General features: G+C 42.2%; 1 pseudogene; it reads left to right on the top strand.

The window, feature by feature from the left end:
- The first annotated feature begins 19,894 nt into the window (after positions 1 to 19,894).
- On the top strand, positions 19,895 to 20,010 carry LOC145417650 (5S ribosomal RNA; annotated as a pseudogene).
- Positions 20,011 to 23,434: the final 3,424 nt, after the last annotated feature.

Below are 23,434 nucleotides of genomic sequence, written 5' to 3'. Positions count from 1 at the left end.
CAGATAGAGAGAACACTTTAATGAATTGTTGAACATAGAGAATGAAAGTAATGCGAGTATAAGTGGCTGGGAGAAGGAAGAAATCAGTAGGATGGAAGTTGTGGAAGCATTGAAGAAAGTCAAAATGGGGAAAGCCCCAGGAATTGATGGAGTGTGTGGTGAAATGCTGAACAATGGGGGAGAGATAGTAGTAGAATGGATGTGGAAGATGTGCAGATTGGCCTGTGTGTGGTGAAATGCTGAACAATGGGGGAGAGATAGTAGTAGAATGGATGTGGAAGATGTGCAGATTGGCCTGGGAGGAAGGTAAAGTCCCAGATGATTGGAAATCAGGTATAATTATTTCCTTGTACAAAGGGAAAGGGGAAAATGAAGTGTGTGGTAAGCACAGGGGCATTTGTCTTCTTAGAGTAAGAGGAGAAGTATATCGTAGGATAGTTATTGACAGAGTTAGGGAAATAACAGAGTAATTAGTTGGATAAGAACAGGGAGGCTTTAGGAAGGGAAGAGGTTGTACAGATAAGATATTCATTCTTAGATCTTTAGTGGAAAAGTTTCTAGAGAAGGGAAAGAAGTTGTATGCGGCCTTCATGGATTTGGAGAAAGCATATGACAGGGTGGATAGACAAGGATTGTGGGGAAAGTATTAAGAATATATGGAGTAGATGGGAGGATGTTGAATGCTGTGAAGAGTATGTATGAGGGTGCAAAGGCTGCAGTATGTGTGGAATGTGATCTGAGTTTTTCTATTTTAAGGTTGGGTTGAAACAGGGATCTGTCATGTCTCCATGGTTGTTCAATCTGTAAAATGGATAGGGTCATAAAAGAGATACAAGCTAGGCACTGGATGTTGGAGTGGCCCTAATGAGAGAGAGCAGTGTTTGGAAACTCCCTGTACTGTTGTTTGCAGATGATACTGTGTTGTTAAGTGAAGATGAAGGGGAGCTGCAAGGCTTGGTAGCTGAGTTTGGGAGAGTGTGTAAGAAATGGAATTTAAGGGTGAATGTAGGGAAGAGTAAAGTTATGGTCTTCGAGAGAGGTGAAGTCAGTGAATGTGCAGTGAGGTTGGATGATGAGGAAATGGAAAATGTGAGTACGTTTAAGTACTTGGTTAGTGTGATCAGTAAGGATGGAAGTTTGGAAGGTGAAGTGCTTGAAAGGGTACAATGAGGAAGGAAGGTTGCTGTTCCTTGAAAGCAGTGATAAGAAACAGGGAAGTGAGCATGGAAGTGAAAAAGTTATTACATGTCAGTATTGTGATACCAACTCTGATGTATGGAAGTGAAGCTTGGACGTTGTTGGAGGGACACAAGTCAAGTGTGAGAGCAGTGGAAATGGGTTATTTGAAAGAAGCCTGTGGAGTCACATGGAGAGACAGACTGACAAATAAGGATGTGAAGGAGCGTTGTGGTGTGGATGTGGATGTGATAGGAAGCATTTCGAGAAACACACTGAGGTGGTTTGGCCATGTGGAGAGGATGGAGAGTGAGAGACTGATGAGGAGAGTGTGTGTGAGTAACGTGGAGGGGGAGAGAGGGAGGGAAAGGCCAAGGATGAGATGGAGGGATGGAGTGGAGAGGTATATGAGAGAGTGGGATGCGAATTGGGAGCAGGGCAATGAAATGGCGGGGGACAGGGCAACGTGGAAGCGATTTGTTTGTGGCCACCCCTTATAAGGGATTGAGGCGACTGGCAATAGATAGATAGACAGATATTAATCAAGTTGTCAGAGGGTGTAACTTGCATATCAGGAATCTGTAGTCTGTGAGAAAACTCCTGAATAGATGTTGCCTCTTAACACTGGTCCATGTAGTGCTCTTGTCTCGTGTTGATTATTGTAATTCACTGTGGATTGGTCTTCCAAATAATATGCTAACAAAAGTTCAGTCTGTGTTGAAAAGGGCTGCACGGCTTATCTTTGGTCTCCCCCCAAGAACCTTGACTACACCTTTCCTAATTGAGGTCCATTGTTTACCAGTAAAGGCTACAATTGAATTTAAACTGCGTCTTATTACATTCAAGGTTCTTAAGTTTGGAGAAGCATCTTGATGAATTGTTATAACTCCCATCAGCATGCCCAGGTGTGATGTTACGTAATGAAGTTGGTTCCTTGTGTCTTGACGAACCTGGAGCCATTCACTAGTCATCTTTCTGTGAACGTTCTTTTGCGTATAGAGCCCCTAGATTATTTAATAGATTGCCTTTGTCCATGAGACAACTCGCTTCTGTTGAACCCTTTAAGAGACAGCTGAAAGCCTTTCTTTTTTCAAAATGCTTCGACCTGGAGAGAGGTACTATGATAGATGATTATAGGGCTTACCACTTTCACATTTTTATTCTTTTTACAGATGAAGTTTATATTGTATATGAGAGATGTCACAGCTCTTGTAACAGTAAAAATAATGTAAATGTGTGTCGAGCACGAGTGAATTTCCTATGAAAGAACTGGCGCTTTTGAGAAACAAAAGACCAAATTATTATTATTATTATTATTATTTTCATATGGACTCTCTTGAAGAGTTTGTAAATGACTGATAATAAGCTAATGGGTCGATAGTTACTAAGATCTTTTGAGTCGCTTTTTTTGTAAAGTAAAATAACTATTGCATAACACCATGTTTTGGTAATTTTCTTTTTTTTTATACATTGAGTACCATAAATAAGAGGGTAAGTCTGTTTTATACTTCCACTACTGTATCCAGCAGTAAATATGTTACTATTCCATCTTCTCCCTGAGCTTTCCCTCTTGTCATATTTTTAAGATAATAAGCTAATGGGTCAATAGTTACTAAGATCTTTTCAGTCGCCTTTTCTGTAAAGTAAAATAACTGTTGCATTACACCATGTTTTGGTAATTTTCTTTTTTATACACTGAATAAATAAGTGGGTGAGCTTGTTTTGTACCTCCACTACTGCATCCAGCAGTAATTCTGCTACTATTCTATCTTCTCCCAGATCCATCTCTCTTTTAATATTTTTAAGAGAAATGTTTACGTTGTCTGGTGTTTATTCAGGTATTTCACTTGTGTCAGCTGAAAAGTTAGCTGTTGGTAATACAGTTTTTGATGCATACAGTTCTTTGTAAAATTCTTCAACTCTCTTCACCATCTTATCTTAACTTAATGACCATTTTTATCTTTCAATGAAATAATTTGTTGCTTGCCTAGTGCCATTTTACTTTGGAGCTGTTTCAGACTTTTTCCTTTTTTGATAGTTTCTTTGATATGATCCATGTTTCTCTTTCTTTTTTCTTCTCTTTGTCTCTTGTTGATAAGCTTGTTTAGTTCCACTCATTCTCTTTCATCTTTCTTTGTTATTAGCTTCATTTCCTTGTTTTTTCTCATGAGCTCAAGAGTCATCTTGGCTTTGGTTGTATTAGGTTCCCCTATTACCTCCACTGATTCTGCTAGCACTTTTGTAGTCTATCATTCATCAATGTCACATCCAGCATAACTTAGAGCCTGAAATCTGTTTGTTATTTCCAACTGAAAGGCTGCTTTGTTTTCATTTACCTTTATTGGGCATATCTTATTTTTAATCATCTTCTTTTTTTCACTTCTGAAACTGAATTTGGCTGTGCAACCCACCATTTTATTGTCACTTCCCCTATTTGTTGATAACTGAGAAATTTGTGATCATGTTATTCTTATCTGCTATAATGAAGTCGATTTCTTTCTTAGTTTCTCCATTTGGACTTCTCCAGGTCCATTTTCTCCCTGTTCTCTTGTGAAAGAATGTGTTCATTATTCTCATGTTATACATTTCAGCAAAATTTGTCAGCATTTCTTCTCATTTCTTTCTTTCTCCAACACCAAATTTTCTCATACATCTCCATTTTTTTATTTTCCAACTTTTGCATTGAAGTGTCCAATGATTATAGTAAATGTGGTCTTTTCTTCTTCCAGAATCTGGGAGATGTCATCACAGAATGTTTCTGTTTCTTCATCTGAGCTTTGAGAAGTCGGGGCATATACTTGTACAGCATTACTTTCTATCTATCTATCTATCTATTGCCAGACACCTCAATCCCGTTTGGGGTGGCCACAAACAAATCGCCTCCAAGTCGCCCTGTCCCCTGCCATTTCACTGCCCTGCTCCCAACTCACACCCCCCTCTCTCATATACCTCTCCACCCCATCCCTCCATCTCATCCTCGGCCTCCCCCTCCCTCTTCCCCCCTCCACCTCACTCACATACACTCTCTTCGTCAGCCTTTCACCCTCCATCCTCTCCACATGGCCAAACCACCTCAGTGTGTTCCTCATAACGCTTCCTATCACATCCACATCCACACCACAACGCTCCTTTATATCCTCATTCGTCAGCCTGTCCCTCCATGTGACTCCACAGGCTCCTCTTAAATAACTCATTTCCACTGCTCTCACTTGACTTGTGTCCTTCCAACAACGTCCAAGCTTCACTTCCATATGTTAGAGTTGGTATCACAATACTGTCATGTAGTAACTTTTTCACTTCCATGCTCACTTCCCTGTTTCTTATCACTGCTTTCAAAGAACCAGCAACCTTTCTTCCCTGCTGTACCCTTTCAAGCACTTCACCCTCCAAACTTCCATCCTTACTCATCACACTACCCAAGTACTTAAACGTACTCACATTTTCCAATTCCTCACCATCCAACCTCGCTGTACATTCACTGACTTCACCTTTCTCAAAGACCATCACTTTACTCTTCCCTACATTCACCTTTAGATTCCATTTCTTACACACACTCTCAAACTCATCCACCAAGCCTTGCAGCTCCCCTTCGTCTTCACTCAACAACACAGTATCATCTGCAAACAACAGTACAGGAAGTTTCCAAACACTATCCTCTCTCACCAGGGCCACTCCAACATCCACTACCCTACCTTGTACCTCTTTTATTACCCCATCCACGTACCTATTTGAGAAGTCGGTGCATATACTTGTACAGTATTACTTTCAAGGTGTATTTTTTTGCACATTCTAAACACAATCCATACTGTTCTGTCAGATACACTGCTGAATTTGAAAGTGTTGTCTGCACGATTTCTGTTAATTAGCAATCCTACACCGCTAACTCTTTCATTTTGTCTTCCTCTGTAGTAAAATAGGTGGTTGCTATCTTCGAGCTGAATTATTTTTTCTTCTTTTCTGTTGATTTCACTCATACCTACAATATACCAACTAATGTTTTCCAGCTCAGTCATTAAGTTATCAAATTTGTAATCTTCTGCAAGGCTTCTTACACTGTATGTAAAGATCTAAATGGATTTCAGTTTGTTTAACCCTCTCAGGCACAGTCACGCGATTCGCGTGACATGTGGATTTTCTCAATTTGATCAGTCACTCGAATCGTGTTCCTAAGCACAAAAAAATTAGCCCAAAATTAAGTTTCTGGTGAAATCGCGTCAAATTTTGACTAATTGTAGCGGGTATAGCGTTTTCCAATGGTAAGGCATTGGCAACACTGAGCTGCCTCACTGGGCCCAGCACGTAGCAGTATACCTCAGTTTCTTCCAAGCAGCCAGGAAGTGGGTTGCGCTGTGTCTTCAGTCCCTTTAAACTCCTCCTAATTCTCCCCCTGCTTCCTGAGCCGAAGCCCCTATGGACTTAGTGTGATAATGCAATATTTATGAGCATATTTGTATGTGATATTGTTGATGGAACATAGATATATGTTACGAAAAGGAATTGTGTCCGTTATGAATCGTTAGGCCTATGAGCCGATATGCGTGTTCACTGTTGCGGGGTTTCACCTCTCGCCCTCCCCAAGGCCCATGGCGTGATTACAAAGACGTATATAATGAAGCCAATGCCTAAAGTGTATTATGTGTGAAAGATATTGTGGCTGGCTTGGTGAAATTATGGTACCATAGTGTGGAATGGGGCAGGCATCACATACAATTTTTATAGTCAGGAAGGAAGAATTAGAGGTGTTTAGTGATGGAATTATTGTGATTCTGATAGTGAAAATGCGTATGGAATTGTGCGAAATATACGTCAAACATGCTGAGGGTGTTCGTGAAGGAGTGTGGTGTGTGCCAATACAATAGAGTCGCAGTGAGTGTTCACAGAGAAATATTTCATGCATTCACTGACTTTGCTAAAACAAAGTGCAAGTGTCAGAGACAAGAAATATGCCATAGCCACATATACATACGTATGTTGTGCAGCGAATGTTCGTGGAGAAATCTATTGTGTGGATCGCATGTGTTTGAGGCAAATGTATCGCAAGGAGAGAAGAAAATAAGCCGCAGCCACAGACACACACACACACGAACACACACTCACTCACCCACACCCACACGGTCACCCACATGCATACGGTCACCCACACGCACACGCTCACCCACACACACACACGCTCACCCACACACACACACGCTCACCCACCCATGCACACGCTCACACACTACATAACTCCTCATCTTCAAGCTACTGCCAGCATCTCAACACCTCTGGAGGAAGTGAGTTATCCGTATTTTGTTGATCTGTACTGTATATTGACCCATTTCTATAGTTCAGTATTTTTTACACATATAAATAATGTTTTTTACATACACACATATGAGATGGAAGAAAGTTCAGCTTCTTTGTCAGAACCTGGCAAAAAGACTAGTGGTCATGTCGAGTTTCTGACAGCACTATCAAAAACCTTATGATATTGTACGTGTATACTTTGAGTAAAAAAAGAAAATAATAAAACGTAACGAGCGAAAATATGTAGCCATGGGTGAGGTAGGGAAAGTGTTTTTTATCTCGCGTGCGGGTGGGGAAGAGTATTCTACGTTTGTCGTCCAATTACTCCAAAACTATTGGAAGTATCGATTTCCCGTAAGAACCATGATAAAGAGCAGTAAATTCTACGTATGTTCATTTGCAGAATATAAGCCTCTGGGAGCATTTTCTGTTGGAAAAGTTGGGGGAACAGACTTTCGGTAAAGTCGAAAGTGCTTGGAGGAGTAATCTCACTTTGTCGGCCAATTACTCGAAAACTATTGAACGTATCGATTTCCTATAAGAACCATGATAAAGAGCAGTAAATTCTACATATGTACACGACATAACAATGTAATATCTATGATAAGAATTCGTTGTTACGTAGGCGGGAATATTGCATATGCTGTACGCACATCACGAAAGTGACGTACGGACGTGAGTTCCCAGTCTTTTTTGGTGATTTACTCAAGAACTATGAGGCGTATGGAAACCAAAAGGTGCTCATTAGAAAGCTGGTGAAATTCTGCATAATATTATGCAATAAAAGCATAACATCTGCAAGAAAATTTCCGTATTAGAGTTCCTTGATTTTTTTTCAAAAATGGCTTTCAGTTTTTGGCTATTTTCTTGAAAACTACATATCATATCAACACCGGATTTGTCTCTTTAGAAAGCTGATGAAATTCTCTATCAAAACTTCTAATAACATTTTCCTGTATGATGGAAAACACTCGAATGGTGATGTTGAGAAGTGAACGTGATGTAGCGAAATTTTATTCACGGCCGCCAAATGTTGTTTTATTCGTGTTTTCCTGTTTTTTTGTGGTGCTTATCAGCTAGAACAAACATTGACAAATAAGATGACATAGGTTTCATGGCAGTATATTGATGTTTGGGTGGCAAAAATAAGGAGAGAATACGTGTTATTTGCTGCGCACGGGCAGCCGGGCCGGGCGGCTTCGCAGATAAAGTCGTGCGCCGGAAAACTTACTGAAACTTATCATGCACGAGAGGGTTAATATCCCAGTTTCTAATTTGCCGACACAGTGCCTACGCACTTTTGGTGGCACACTGCCTGTAAGCACAGGAGGCAGTGGGATTGGACCTTTAGTAGACAGTGATGCAACAGGAATGGCTGTCAAATCATTTGCAATAGAATTCATGTTTGGTTGGGAGGATTGTGGCAGATAGTCTCACCTTCCTGCCCTGGGGGAGGCAGTGGCAGAATCGGCAGAGAGGCAGCCTGCAGTCCTAATGGACCCAGGTTCGAATCCCGGCTGAGGCAGGGAACTGTTTAAAGATTTATATTTCTTATAAAGCAGACTTTTCTGATCTACCAGATGACCCGCCATGTCATAAAAGTACCCCGCTAATACAAGTACACCAGTCCTGTATGAGACAGGCTTAGCATGTATTCAGTATGGATGGTGGGTGTTAGCACCGAAGTGGTGACATGTGGAGATGTAGGAGGATTACTGTCCCTAAGGAGGACTACTGGGACTTGGGAATAGGCCCTGAAGCCTTTGCCCAGTGTTGGACATGTGGGGGATAAAAAAAAAAGTTTCTGGTGAGATGTAATTTTTTGCCACCTTATTCAGTAAATTCAGTGGAGCCCTATATATCTATAGAGGGTCCCATGATCTGCGCCGTCCAAAATGGCACCTCGTATATCTACAAGGCCTTCCCCTATCTGCCACCTGGGGATGCGCCAAGCAGCATTGGGATCCTGCCCCTGGATATATATATACAATATATACATATACTGTAGATATATATATATATATATATATATATATATATATATATATATATATATATGTATCTATCTATCTATTGCCTGATGCCTTAATCCCGTAAGTGGTGACGACAAACAAATCGCCTCCACGTCGCCCTGTCCCCCGCCTTCTCACTGCCCTGCTCCCAACTCACACCCCCCTCCCTTAAATGCCTCTCCACTCCATCCCACCATCTCATCCTCAGCCTCCCCCTCCCTCTGCCCTCCTCCACCTCACTCACATACACTCTCCTTGTTAGTCTCTCACCCTCCATCCTCTCCACACTATATATATATATATATATGTATACACTCAATCCTCGTAAATCGCGTGTTCATAAATCACGGATTCGTAAATCACGGCTATGTGGCTGTCAGACTGCCGGCAACCTTAAATCACTGTTAAGTCATGAAAATCGTGGACCTAGGCACCCAAGTGGGCCTTTTCCGAGGAGAACCGTACACCGCAGCATTCAAAATGAAAATCGCAACCCTACAACCAATCACCGTGTGTCCCTGGTGGCACGTGTGCATACTAATGCCGCCATGTTGTTGTTGTTCTTGTCCCGCCAGTCCGCACACTACAGACAGTCGCTGTGGAGTACGAGAGCTACCTGCCTTTTTTGTGCAACTTCCCCCCGCCCCCTACCTGCCATGGCCCCTCCCGACCCCCCGATGAAGCGCTCTAAGCAGTATGGCATCAAAAAGCTGCCGCTGTTGTTGTACAGTCAGTGTTTGGAGCTCATTTGTCATGTTGAGAGGGGAGAGAAGTTTTCAAAGCTGGCGAAAGAGTTTGGGAAGAATAAGTGCTGAGAGGTTCTACATTCTTCCTAACACCACCCCACTCCATTCACTAAAGCAGTTTTGTCATAGGATTAAGGTGAGATCCCTTAACATGGCTTATTTCTATTTAATACATGTACTGAATATTCCTAAATTTGTATGTTTGTGTTTGATGGTGCCTAGATAGGTGTAGGTAGGGTGCTGTGGGGGCATGTTGGCCAAAGTCCAGACCCAAATTAATTTTTCACATGAGTTATTATTCATCAATCATGGAATTCGTAAATCACGGCAGTGGTCCAGACCCAAATTGCCACGATTTACGAGGACTGAGTGTGTATATATATATATATATATATATATATATATAATATTATATATTATGTAAACGATAATCCCTCCAATATCCGATGTAATAAAGCCAAAGGCATGTCCGGAAAGTGAGTCTGTCTGGACAGTGGGCTCCTGCCCCCTGGACTGGTACTTATGGACCCTAACCCAGCCTAACTCAGAAAACCACTTACATAACTCTCTATTGGACATGCATAGCACCTATTTAAGACCCTGTTCACACAAATAAGGGACAGAAAGCATGAAATAATTGAAAAGGAACCAGAGAATGAGGAATTGGAAGTAAGTATGGAAAATATTTAGCAGTGTACAGGGTACTTACAACAAGTCTGTGGCCGTTGGTTACGAAGGTTAACCCGCCTCCTGTAAGGCTCTGGTAGTGGTGAAAATGCTCTTGAAGCACATACAGCAATCCAGTGTTGTGCTGCACTTAGTTCTTTGCATTACGAGTTATAAGGGGAGTCCGGATAATGGGTGTCCAGATAATAAAGGGATTACTGTATATGTATATATATATATATATATATATATATATATATATATATATCTATCTATCTATGTATATATATATATATATCTATCTATCTATCTATCTATCTATATATATATATAATACACCTTGGTCCCAATCAACGTGCCTATATGGTGGATGTGCGAGCGCGCTATTTGATATCACACTAATTGAAACACATATCTTATGAGGAAAAATTCATTTGGTGGATGAGTGACTCCAGCTTTAGGGGTTAAACTTTTAAACACTGACAATTACCCTAGTACTAAATACACGTAATGGTATACATACATACATGCACATGTGTACACAGCCTCGATGAGCTGGTCTAAACCGGTTTGTGGCCCCCCCTTTCTCTCTTATAAATGATACGAAGTAATACGCACCCAAATTGCGCTGAAATCATACCAGAGTGGCTGAAAGTGTTATATTATACTGTGAATTACTGTGGTAAAGTTCAAGTGATTTAGCAATATTTTTTTGATAATCAGAGAAGTCATGATGCTAAGCACATTAGTTAGCGATCATTTTTGTGGCTGCAAACTGTGCAGCAGTGCTATGAAATGACTCATGACATTATATAAATAAGTTTGATAAAAGTAAGTGGTAATTTAAAAAGTCATTCATGAAGTTTTATAAAGTTTGTAATGATTTTCCTCTTATTGCTACTGTTTCACTAAAGTCTAGCATAAACACAGGAATATCGTAATAAAACCATACGAGACTGGCTAGAAGCGTTTTTCTATTTATTTATTATTATTATTGTAATTATTGTGATGAGGTAACGTTTAAGTAACCCTAGTTTGTACGAAAAAAATCTTGTGGTTTGGTGGAAATTTCCATCTTGTCAGACGATCAAGACACACTTTGTATTCTCTCAAATCGTTCTCTGAGCCTGGAGAGCATATGGACATGTAGTTTGTTGCAAATGATAGTAGAAAAATTGAAGTTTGTCTGACAAAAATATTAGCTCTTGAGATTAAGGATAAGTGGGATAAAACCTGAGTTGAAAACACACCATTTTTTTCCCATTTCTCTGCACTGAGCACATTTCAGTAGGCTCTCGTCATGGCTGCTGCAGCGAAAGGGTTAAGGCGTCAGCACAAGCCAAAATTTGACTAATCTGCATTATGGAGAGCTCTCCTGGTGTTGCTGGGATCGGTGTAATCTCCTCTTGTCTCACCTCCTGTAATGCATCCTTGACAGATGCTGCAGTAATCACATCTTCTGCTGTGGTAGCTTCACCAGCATTCTTAATCTGAGACGTTGTGGATATTAAGAGACAGCTCGCACTATTTGGGAATCGCACTATTTGATCACACTCTAATTGAGACCTAGGTGTATATATATATATATATATATATATATATATATGTATATGTATACAGTGGAATCTCAAATTTTGACGGTTTAGAATTCGATGATTCGATTTTTCATGCATTTTGGAGTGGTCCGCCTACCTCATCTTTCGATACAAAATCACGTATTTCGATGCTGTCGGGGGCTTTATAAGCAGAAACAGTCAAAGACCAACACCTTCTTCAGGCCAATTACTAGGGTGTTGCAAGATATAACCATCCAAGAGGGTGAGGAGGAAGACATTGACGGTGCAGATGTCCAGATACTCAAGGATGATTTTAATTTTGAGGACTTTGGGTTGGATACCTCCACAGAGGAGGCTATTTCAACTAAGTAGTCCACCCCTGCCACACACCACCAACACCAGCCAGCTAAGTGATAATATTCCCTAACCCAAGGTTAGTACTGTACAGTGTCTTGTAACTACTGTAATAAAAACTGTGACAGGATACTGACAAACTGTAACAAATTTTGCCATTTTCTACACTACAGTACATTATGGCAATTCAGTGCAGAACTACAGTTACTTAGCCACAATTATAGTTCATAAAGTTTACAGGGAGTGTGGGCAAAAAATCATGATTTTCGTAGTGAAGTCGGGAGGCCCTGGACCCAAACTAATTTTTCCCATAAGAAGTTCAATTTAAATTTCGATTATTTGAATTTCGATGCATTTTTTTGGTACCCATGCCCATCGATATTCGAGATTCCACTATATATATATATATATATATATATATATATATACTGTATATAAGTAATCCCTCCAATATCTGGACGCCAATTTTCCGGACATCCCCAATAACCGGACATTTTCGTCCCAGGATCCAATAATCCCAAAAATGGGCCAAAAACTGCAAAAAATTAAAAAAAAATCTGACTTTTTCCCACCTGTAATTTGAAGTTGGCGCGCGCGGCAAGGGCGAGCTGTGTTTTGGTGCATTGTTCTGCCGACGTCCGCTAGAGCACCCCTGCATCCTCCCCACTAACCGCCCGTCTCTTGTTGTGTATGCATGCTCGTCGTCATGGCTGCCCACGTGCTCGCTTTTGTGGTGGTGCCCTACCTGCTGCAGGCTCTCCTGCTGCTCTCGTGCCTCTCCTTCGTGTGTGTGATGACGGCCCTGCTGCCTGAGAAGAGGAAGAGAGTGGTTTTGACTCTGGAAAAGAAGAGGGAGATATTGAACAAGGTGGATGCGGGATGGTCTACCTCACATATCCTCCGTGAATTCAACCTGGCCCTGTCTACTTTGTTTGATATCAAGAGATCCTGCAACAAACTCATGCAGTACACGGCTGACTTCTCGTCGAAAAGCAAACGCAACGTGGAGAGGAAGGTGATGTATACTCCCAAGTATGCAGAAGTCAACTGCTCTATGTTGATTTGGTATCGACAGCAACGTGCTGCTGGTGTGATGGTGCGTGGCACGGAGCTGAAGGCTGCTGCTGAGAAGTTCACAAGGCTTCACGACACCCTAGACTTCAAGGCATCCGAAGGTTGGCTCTTCGCGTTCAAGTTACGACATGGCCTTACCAACTGTAAGTCTCATGGCGAAGCTTTGGACGCCAACGAGGATGGAGTTGATGAGTTTTGGCACAAGGTGAAGGGCTTGATCGAAAAGGAGGGCCTAACTCTCGGTCAAGTCTACAACGCTGACGAAACTGGCTTATTCTATCGCTCTTTGCCTACGAACACTCTAGCCGAGGAGACGGAGAAGCGTGTACCTGGCCGCAAGCTCTGCAAGTAACGGATGTCTGCTTTGTGTTGTGCCAATGCTAACGGCATGCACCGGCTCAAGCCCGTTATTGTTGGCCATGCAAAGCAGCCTCTGTGTCTTCGTGGGGTGATGGATGTCCTTCCTGTCGTCTGGTACCATTCTTTGAAGTCTTCAAAGACTGGTTCCACCATCATTTCATCAAGGAGGTCATCCATTACCAGACGAAGAAACTGGGAATCCCACACGACCAGGTAAAGGCCCTCCTTCTCCTCGACAATGCACCTGCCCACCCGTGCGACAAGGAGTTGGTGGCTGAGAATGGGCGCATTAGGAGCATGTTTCTGCCACATAATACTACTGCTCTCATCCAACCAATGGACCAAGGAGTGATTGTGGCAATGAAGAGGCTGTACCGGCGGAAGTTCCTGGATGAGGTGATGGTTGTCTTCAAGGACAAGGACGAGTGCAGGGAGGGACGGGACACTCGAGGCCAGCGGCCTTTGGAAAACCTTCACCACTACAACATCAAGTCTGCTATCTACAACTAGGCCAGTGCATGGAAGGAAATCCCTGTCAAGACTTTAGAAAATGGTTGGTCTCGTCTGATTCTTGGAACGGATGTGGAGCACGATTTCCTAGGTTTTGACGTGGATGACTTTCATGCACGTCTACTTGTGCATGGCAACAATGTTGATGTGGACCAAGTGCGTGAGTGGTTGGATGACGACGAGGACGATCCTGGGTATCAGACCATGTCTAATATCGAGATCGCATCTTCAGTTGCAGGTGTCAGTACCCAGCTTGAAGATTCCGACAAGGACGGCGACGATGATGCGGACTCCTCTCAGCGTGACACTACTCCAGCCATCCCCAAGCTGAGCGCACTCAGGGAACACCTAGAGTTTGTTCTGGACTACCTGGAACACCCAGACTGTGACAGGGAGATGGGGCCCTTGGGACTTGTGGAGGAAGTGCTTGCTTTCAGGCAGCGCATCATAAATCGTCAGAATCGTCGTTCCTTGCGTCAATCAACCATTGACAGCTTTTTCAGGCCCGTGACCCCCGCTGTGCCCAGCCCTGGCTCCACTCCATTGCCTCCCCAAGACAGGTCCTCATGCTCCGAGCCACAGCCCAGCACATCAGGCATGGCGGAGTCACCACTCAACGTGAGTTTGCGCCTCTCGTCAGAGTCGTCTGCAGTGGGTACACCATCACCACGACCCAGCGACGCACCCCTAGGTCACCTGCATGTGCTACTCTCAGACTCTGACGGTGATTAGATGCCAAGTACTTCTCCACTAGACCACACGGGAATTTACAGTGTTGTGCGGGAAAAAAACAGCGCATAGTGTTAAGGATTTAGAGTTGTGAGTGAAAAGACAAAAATTTAATGGACTGTAAATGTAACGTAAATTAACTTGAGTGTGTTTTGTTTAGAAAATGGTTTCAAGAGTGGAAAGACTTAAAGTGCAGAATGCAACACTTATTTCATTAAGGTACAATGGAGCACATGTAAGACAAGAGTGTGCAGTGTTAAGAGAATGGAATTCTGAGTGCAAATGACTAAGTTCTGTGCAAGACTTCATGAACAGTGTACTGCAAGTGCTTCAGGAACTCCTTCGTACTGTCAGAGTCTGAGAGGAGGCGGGTTATTCATCGAGATGGCCAGGGACTTGCTGTAAGTACCCAGAATGTTTCATATTGTACTGTACTGTTTTTTCCATACTTACCTCTAACACCTCATTTCACTCTTTTATGTTCCTTATTGGTGTGAACAGTGTCTTAGGTGCTATGCATGTGCAGTAGGGAGGTGTTTTTCTGAGTTAGGCTAGGTTAGGGTCCACAACTACCAGTCCAGGAGCCAGGGACTTGTTGCAAGTACCCAGAATGTTTATTATTGTATAAACCTACCTCAAAAACCTCATTTTATGGTTCTTTTGCATGTATTTCACTCTTTTATGTCCCTTATTGGTGTGATTTGGGTCTTAAATAGGTGCTATGCATGTCCAGAGGGAGTTGTATAGGTGTTTTTCTGAGTTAGGGTCCTTAAGTACAAGTCCAGAAGGCTGGGGCCCAATATCCGGACGGGATCAGTGTCCAGACATGCCGTTGGCTCTATTACATCAGATATTGGAGGGACTACTGTATATATATATATATATATATATACTGTATATATACAGTGCTCGTCAGAAGTATCGAGCGCCCTGCGTCCCTCCTACGAAACAAACCTTTCAACATTGAAAAAACATGTAAATAATGCATTATGTTTACCTTAAATGCTTGGTAGGGTATCCTTTGTGCTTCTTCACGGACCTGAGACGTCGTGGAAGTGAAAGGGCGAGGTTCCTAAGGTGCTGGGGTGGTATTTTTGCCCAGGAGTCACGAATGGCTGCTTCCAGCTTAGGCAGAGAGCTCACGTCCTTCCCTTGGAGATTCTTCTTTACGAGGTACCAGAGGTTTTCTATTGGGATGAGGTCTGGGCTATTGCCTGGCCAGTCTTTCATGAAGGAGACCTCGCAGTCACGAAGCCAGTTGGTGACCGATTTGGCTTTATGAGCAGGTGCACCGTCCTGCTGAAACACTCATGCACCTGTGTGCTCGAAGGACTCATGTAAATGATCACAAATAAGCTCCAGGTAAACGTCCTGATTTACTCTGCAGTTCTTGGGAAGCACAACAAGCTTCCCCAAACCCTTCTTAGAGAAACAACCCCATACCATAAATGAATCAGGGTGTTTAACTGTGCTCTCCACGTCATGGGGGTCAAGCAGGTCACTACCTTTGCGCCGGTACACGCGCGCTCCTTGATTACAGGTAATACTAAACGTTGCCTCATCAGACCACAACACTGACAACCATTGGTCCTCACCCCAGTTAAGGTACTTGTTAGTAAAGGCAAGCCTACAAAGTCGCTGGTAACATGTAAGAAGAGGCTTTCTCACAGGCCTGTAACCAAGTTCATGGAGACACCATGCGCACTGAAACCTCACCAAACACTTCCGGGTTGCTCTCCTTAATTTTCCTTGCACTCACACGAGGATTAGACTCCACTGCACGTTTTAACACATTAACAGACCTCGGGGAAGTTTTCCTGGGCCTACCAGACCGCGGTTTCTTTGTAGGAACGTCACCACTATTTTCCACTCGAAAACGGGCACACCACCTCCGCACTGTCAATTGAGCCACACCAACCAAATCACTAATTTCCTTTGTGGGGTGGTCTGCCTCCTTTAGAGCAATGATCTGTGATATGATTTCACTTGAAAGTTCACAGGTAGGGGCCATAACAAAGTGGCGAAAGTCAAAGCACTGCGGGACACTAGGTAAAAAATGGCGCAAGATGAGACGGAGGAGCGGCAGAGTTCCTCTCTCTCACGCAGCCCGTAGGCAACTGAGGCGGCAGCCAACCAGCGTGCAGTAAGGCCTCAAGCTGCTGTGATGTCATGTTAGCGGCCCAAACATCTGGCTCAATTTTTAGTACCAAAAAAGGGTGATTCTTTTTTCGCCAAAAGTATTGTGCGCCCTGACATAGGTGCTCAATACTTCTGACGAGCACTGTATATATATACAGTACCCTCGTGTCCAACACGGTAATATTGTCATGCATGGGTCCCGTGTTGGACCAAAAACGTGTTGGACAAACAACAGAGCTTATGGGGAAAAATGAATTATGTCAGCAACCCTAGGAAAAGTCACCCTAAATACCTACCATATACCTATACATATATTGGTACTACTGTATTTATAATAAACGGTACTGTGCTATGAATGATAACTAACCTTTTAGGATAGTGTTGGTGGGCTTGCTGGGAATGGAAGGTGGTATCCAAGGCTGTAGGTAGTCCTACTGGGTCCCCGGAGGATGGCTGCTGGCGTCACTAGCGGGTAATGGCTGCTGCTCCTCCTCAACCTCCCTCATAAATCCTTCGAAATCACACTCAGAATCACTATCTTCTTCCACAGCCATGGAAGGGCCTGCTTCTGCCTGTCCCAGCACTCTGTAAGCCTTCACTGCTGCCAGGATCTTGTCTTGGTTTTTATTATGGTCCTCACGGTGGCTTCATTCATGTCGTAGGCCTTGGCAACTTCCACTTTCCTCTCCCCTTTCTTCTTCCTCTCGATGCTTTCTAGCCTGGTGGCCTGAGGGAGGTACCGCCACTTCTTGGGGTTCTCAGAAGGCTTCCTAGGCATCGTGAGCAGGGTAAAATGCAGTAACAAGGGCAGAAAATGCAGCAAGTTAAAAGCACCTTCCAATGCAAATTATGCGACTGAGTGGCGCTGTGGCGGGAGAAATTTAAACAAAACATCACGTGAGAGCAGAAGTGTTTTTAATTGGGCGACATCACGATCACCTCACGATAGTGGGCGGGGGAGGCTACTTGATCGGAAGTTTTTATTGGCTGTCAGCATCACGGGAACGTCCAGTATGACCGTGTTTGACCAGGGGCGATCGTGCTAGAGGCATACTCTGCGGATTTCGCCCACTTCTCAGAGCTCCGTCCGTATTATGCTAATGCACCCGTGTTACAGTAATTAAATTGAATTAAATCTTACTAATTATTGCTTTCCGTGCTGGACACGAATTGTGCTGGACAAACACGTGTTGGATGCGAGGGTACTGTATATATATATATACAGTACATCCCCCTAGTATGTGCCAATATGGGCGGCAGAGGACATCGCATACTAGGCATTCGTGTACTGTGAATACATAAACTTATGGGAAAAATTACATATGGGCGGCACCCCCCTTCATGGGCAGCCCTTGAGACGCCTTTCAGACCTCAGTACGGTACTATACAGGGAAACTGTCTAAGACATATTACCTAAGGTAAAGTAAACCTACAAGATTATGGCTTTACTAGGTAAATCATTGATGGTAGGTGGTTGCCACGATCATCCACTCACTTGATGTAGTGCTGCCTACTTCTTCCATAGCCTTTATCATTCCTTTTCTGTGCCTGCCCTCCTCTCTTCCTATATCTCCCATCATTCCTGTCACTTCTTATTGCTCTTCTTTCCTTTACAGGTCGCTTTACTTTGAATGACAAGCCAAATGGTTTCCTGTAAGCCAAGATACCATTTACAATGCTGGGTGGTAACCATATAACCAACCCATATGTGCTTCCTACATGTCAACAAGTGGGTTGGTGGAGGGTTAGTGCCCCTCCCCATAAGACCAGTAACTCAAAGTCAAATGGCCACCCCTTATGGGATTATGCGATCTGGCAATAGATAGATAGATAGATAGACCTTTACCTGTTATTGCTTCTTGGGGGGGTAATGTCGCATACTCAGGGTAACCCCAGATTTGGGCCACTCTTAGCTGCCCCTCTTGCTTACAAGGAGTTCAATTTGCGTACTAATAAAAAATACACTAAAAAAAAAGAAAAGAAAAAAAATGTCCTTACGTACAAGGGGGATCGTGTACTCGGAACTCGCATACTGTGGGGATGTACTTATATATACAGTGTATATATATACAGTATATATATATATATATATATATATATATAAAAGTACATTACATCCCCACAAATCAAGTACAATACATAAGAAATAATACCTTACTTCTGTACGTTTTGTGTGCATCTTTTTCTTGAAGTGTTCTCTCAGTAGCAACCTTCTTGAACATGCCTTATTATACATTGTTTTAGGGCATAATAGTTTACTTAATTTGTCTGTATGCTGTTGAACCTGTATCAGATGATTTCTTTTGTTACCCTAGTACAGTACAGTTCACAATGGCCACTTCCTCCCACAGCTAGCATTTTTCTTCACCTCTCATTCTTGCATCGCTTATTTTTATAATTCGCTACATTTATGTAGTCTTCACTCTTCACATTTTATTTCCAAAACTTTAAGTTATGGACTTTGCAAAAATGTTAAAAATAATACCCATTCATTCATTCATTCATTGCCAGACGCCATGTATCCCAGACGGGGTGGCCAAGGGCTTAGAGTTAATTGTTTTACAGGGAGGGGCACTAATCCTCCACCAACCCCACTTGACACGTAGGGATGCCAACAGCATCTGGTGTTCCCAGGCGGTCACCCATCCAAGTACTAACCAGACTCAACAATAATAATAATAATTATTATTATTATAATAGTGAACTCCCAAATTTGGTAACTTTTTGTGAATGAGCAGTATCAATGCACAAGATAAAAATTTATGGCATCCTCTCATTTTAGGAAAGGGGATATAAGGTGTGAAGAAAGTTTATGGAAAAGAACATTGCAAGCAACACAGTGTCCCCTCAGTATGATAAACGTGTGAATATACAGTTTTTAAGGCAAAAGGATACAGAGGTAGATAAGAAGTAAAAGTTCAGTGAAGTCATTGTAAAAATAGTGACATTCAATAAATTGCAGTTGGGTCATTGTATAAAATCTTTAGCACAGTACTGTAAAGAACCTCACTCTTAAATTAGGGGCCTCTTTTGAAGTTACTGTTGCAGGTCCATGTCATTATGTGAGGGCTGTAGGTAAATTGGGTGCATGGTAAACAAATGAACAATTGTACATTATTACAGTCTGTACAATGTATGGCTGATTTACAGAATGGCATGATTTCTCTCTTGACTCACTTTAACTCAAAGGTCTGTGAAAAAGTAGGATTACTTGGATTCCTCAGCCTATTCTTCCTGGAAAAAAAGTAATGATGATGATGATCAGAATTTTGAAGTGGTGATAAAATACATGAGTACCACATTGAGTACACTGCTTCCCGTCCGATCAGCGAAGTTAAGCAACGCTGGGTCTGGTTAGTACTTGGATGGGTGACCGCCTGGGAACACCAGATGCTGTTGGCATCCCTACGTGTCGAGTGGGGTTGGTGGAGGATTAGTGCCCCTCCCTGTAAAACAATTAACTCTAAGCCCTTGGCCACCTCGTTTGGGATACATGGCGTCTGGCAATGAATGAATGAATGAATGAATTTGTTGACAGCAAACTGAGGGTGTTAATTTTTTTTTTTTTACATGCAATAATGTTAATTAGGGGTCTGATTAGCTGAACAATAAATATTTCAGAAGGATTTCAGTGCCATTCCTCTGAGATAATCTACATTTGGGTGTTTATTGTACTTTTCTGAGCCATTGTACCATCATCATCAACATCCAGTCAATAAATTCTTACCAGGTAGATCAGAGTGAGTTTGAAGCCAGAAACAAAGAAAGAGGAAGCATAAAAGCCAGATAAGTACTGAACAATATGATTAGTAGAATGAGACACAGTGTCAGTTATGGATCATCCAGGCCCTCAGAATCCAGTTCCTCCTCACAGACACAACCATGGACACTTTTTTTTAAAAGATGCATTTTAACCCACTGGATATGATGTTGTGTTGTATTGGTTTTCTCTGTGTATCTCCAGACAGTTTTATTCATCTGAGGGTAGACCTTTAAGTGGCTGGGGCAGTGAAAGTTGCATCTACAGTAACCCTACGCACCGGCATTTTTTTGGCACAGCTGCCGTCTCGGTACAGCGATATTTCCCCGAATAGCCTAATTTCATACCTTCATATCTGGGAAGTATAGCAGTTAGGGAAACAAATTAAAGACCATATTACACATCAACTCCTCTTCTTGCGAATGAAAGCATCCCCAAGGCTGCAGGTGGTCACGTCGATAAGGATGTGAAGAAGAAGAAGAGTAACTTTTGGAGCTCGAAACAGGATGTCTTCATGCGTGTACGTGCGATCCCCAACTTTGATGACTTCTCCACTGCTAGATAAACTAGACACATTGGCGTCCCAAGGCACACCCTAAGGCACTATCACTAAACTCTTTCCTAATATCCTTGGAAAGAGGCTTGGCAGGGGTGGATGAGGCAAGGGGCTCGTGCGAAGGGGGGGGGAATGTAATTGGATGAAAAATTTTATAAATTATCATTCTACACCTGACAGAGTTACACAGAAGACTGAGGTACTCTCGTATGAGGTGGCGAGAGTCTCTCCCAACCTTTTGGTGACGAGATCAAATGGCGGCCACTTCAAACTATGGCAGGAATACGTTTGTGGTTCCTTTTGACACCCAGCAGGCTCTCTAAACCTATTTTGCCTCAGTCCTGACAATGGCTGGTGTGTAGGGGTTAATGGGCTAGTGAAAACTATATCTAACCCCTCATGGGGCCAGTAAAAGCTATATCCAACCCCATAGGGGTCAGTGAAAACTATATCTAACCCCATAGGGGTCAGTCAAAACTATATCTAACCCCTTAGTTGAGAAGGTTTTTCTTATGCTAAGTGAGGGGGGCAGGGTGGCTCAGTGGTGGAGCGTCGGACTAGGGACTGGGGGGGGTCGTGAGTTAGAGCCATGCCTGGTAGCTGCCATGCTGGGAGGGGTAACGCCCTCCTGTCACCTAGCAGGGCTATATGATCTAATAATGGTCTAGCTCAGGGGAACATTTCCCTTTTCCTTATACCAAGTGTATATGTCTGGAATTAGCAAGAATAGAATAAAAAATGCACCATTGAAAGGGCTAATCAGCAAATGAGTAATACATATTTGCATATAGATTTTGCGGTATACAGTAGTTAAATGCATCACACCCAAGCTGTATGAAAAAAAAACTGACAAGGGACCAAGAACTTCTGCATGCTGAGAGGCTGGAAAGTAGGAGTAATTCACTTTTTAATTTGAACTATGTATGTTACAGCTCCTGTGCTTCAGACATTGCTCCTGTTTTGTTGTTGTCATCTGTCTTTAATCAGCTGCCATTAAGCAAGTTTGATTATCATTTATTATCAGTTTCGATGATCATTAACCCCTTGGGTCAAATGATATCTGTTTTAGTTATTCTTGCTACTGCCAGACAATTTTATTCAACTTTGGAAAGACTTGTCATGTGGAAGGAGTTGATAAATGCTATATCTAACTCCCACAGTTCAGAAAAGCTCTTCTAAGTTAAATAAGTGTATTAAAAAAAAATATATATATACTGTATGTAACAGAATTGAAGAGGATAATTATGTATAAGTATGAGTGTCACCTTGTCACTTAATTGAATAATGACCTGAGTCTGGGCTTGTGTAGATTAGTCCAGAACATTTAATGGTAGTTGACTGGCCTATCCCCTAGTGGAACTGTGTGATCATTAACCTCCAGCTGAATCTTAAGAGATTCAGACTGTTGGGTACAGCATTAATATAAGACATCATCATACTAAGAGTCAGTGGATATAATTTCAGAGGCTTTTGTATGGGAAACATTGCCTAATCTGATTGACATCATCTAGAGGTAGCAAGTCTGAATTTAAAATTATATCAGTTTACTGAAAAGAATAATAAGCACACATAGTATGATGATCAGTTGCCATAAGCGTATTTCTGTAGCACTCGTCGACTGTGGATGCAAGACCAAATACCTCATTTTGCACTAATTTCACTTTAACGCTCAATGCTCTCACTCCTGACCAAGTTGTTAATATCTGTTCCCTTCTCAGTGTACAGTAGCTTCACCCCTTCTCAAGAAGCAAGACTGCCATAACTCTATGCCCAGAGTGATTCTTACTGGTTGAGAATATGCCCAGTTTTAACTTCTTTAAATGTAAGCTGGTGTTACTGAGGAGTAGGAAGTACATTTACAGTACTGTATGTTCTTGAGTTTTGTGCATATTCAATAATAATTTAAACAGGCCATGAAGCATTTTGCATTGAATTTGAAAGTATTTTTGAAAAAAAGATTCAGATGGAATTTTTATGGAATTGGTGCAGCCTTATTGTACAGAAGCGGTGAAGTATCCATGGACTGAAAGATTCAACTGAAAATTGATACTGTGCGGCAGAGTGTCGCAGAAATATTATGACGAGAAATTTGAAACAGAATGCACAAGATAAAGATGAGATTAATTTAGAGCTCTTGTGATGTTTGAATATGATGATTAAGAGCTTTAATGTTTGTATTTACCAATATTTGTGGCCGAATGATCTTTTATTTTGGTTTGCATTCTAGTCATTTTGTTTGTACAGTATTACAACTTGTGCTTTATGTGTTATGTTTCACAGATGGAAGGATCAGCACTGTAGTAGGGGATTTCTATATTTCAAGTACCATATCTTGGCAGTTGAAGCTATAAAAGTAAGAAGAATATTCATGGGAAAGCATGCAGTTGCTTATGCCATTAAGGTTAATGTGTGATACAGTAGAAGATAAATGTAGACACTGTTGCAGGGAGAATGCAATAAAAAATGAATCCACTATTACACAGAAGTAGTCAGTGCACAGATAGACTTTA

This window comes from Coenobita brevimanus, chromosome 110 (genome assembly GCF_032717465.1).
Source record: "Coenobita brevimanus isolate Jiangsu-jjx chromosome 110, ASM3271746v2, whole genome shotgun sequence".
Classification (NCBI taxonomy): Eukaryota; Metazoa; Arthropoda; class Malacostraca; order Decapoda; family Coenobitidae; genus Coenobita; species Coenobita brevimanus.
Note: the sequence above shows the minus strand (reverse complement) of the source record. Positions and strands in the feature narration are given on the sequence as shown.